Below are 677 nucleotides of genomic sequence, written 5' to 3'. Positions count from 1 at the left end.
AATGTTTTCATTGGTCAACTCTTAGATTGACGGGTGGAAAGAGCCAATTAATAGCTTTGTCATGAAATGGAAGACCCGCCCATCACCTCATGTTTGAAACTGACGAACAGATTCACTTTCCTTTGTTCTCCAGCAAAACTACCGTTTAAACATCGACTGTTTAGTGTGAGAATATGTAACTCTTAAAAAAGTGTTTAATTTATCCAGAATAAAGTCGTTTATCCTCTGAATACGTTCAGAGTTCGTCTCTGTCGTTTCAGCGCGTACACAACGTCCATGACAGTGACGTCTTTCTCTTGAGGTGTCAGTGTAGGTGACGTCATCACGCATAACGTTCCTCGTAGATCAGACCGGAGATCCGCTTGACACCGACACGGCGAGCGAGACGACGAATAGCGCGTTTAATGATTCTCCAATGATCAAGCGAAACTTCTCCTTTTCCTCTTCCAGACATGATGACGAGAGTTTAATATTCACGCGAAAGTGACGCGACCAACAACCGGAGAAGATATTTATTATGTATTTTGGCACAGGAAGATTTTGTCTTTGTTCTGAGGACTTATTACTGCTGTCTGTCCCTCAAGTTCGGACTAAACTGGGAAAAGGGGCATTTAAGTTTGCGGCCCCTGCGCTTGAATCTTCAGGAGTTTCACTGTTTGCTTTTAAAGCACTTTTAA

At 42.7% G+C, this 677-nt stretch overlaps 1 pseudogene; it reads right to left on the bottom strand.

The window, feature by feature from the left end:
• Positions 1-218: 218 nt before the first annotated feature.
• Positions 219-454, bottom strand: LOC127643593 (uncharacterized; annotated as a pseudogene).
• Positions 455-677: the final 223 nt, after the last annotated feature.

Source organism: Xyrauchen texanus, chromosome 1, assembly GCF_025860055.1.
Source record: "Xyrauchen texanus isolate HMW12.3.18 chromosome 1, RBS_HiC_50CHRs, whole genome shotgun sequence".
Classification (NCBI taxonomy): Eukaryota; Metazoa; Chordata; class Actinopteri; order Cypriniformes; family Catostomidae; genus Xyrauchen; species Xyrauchen texanus.
The sequence above is the reverse complement of the archived record's forward strand: the minus strand, read 5'-3'. Positions and strand labels throughout refer to the sequence as shown.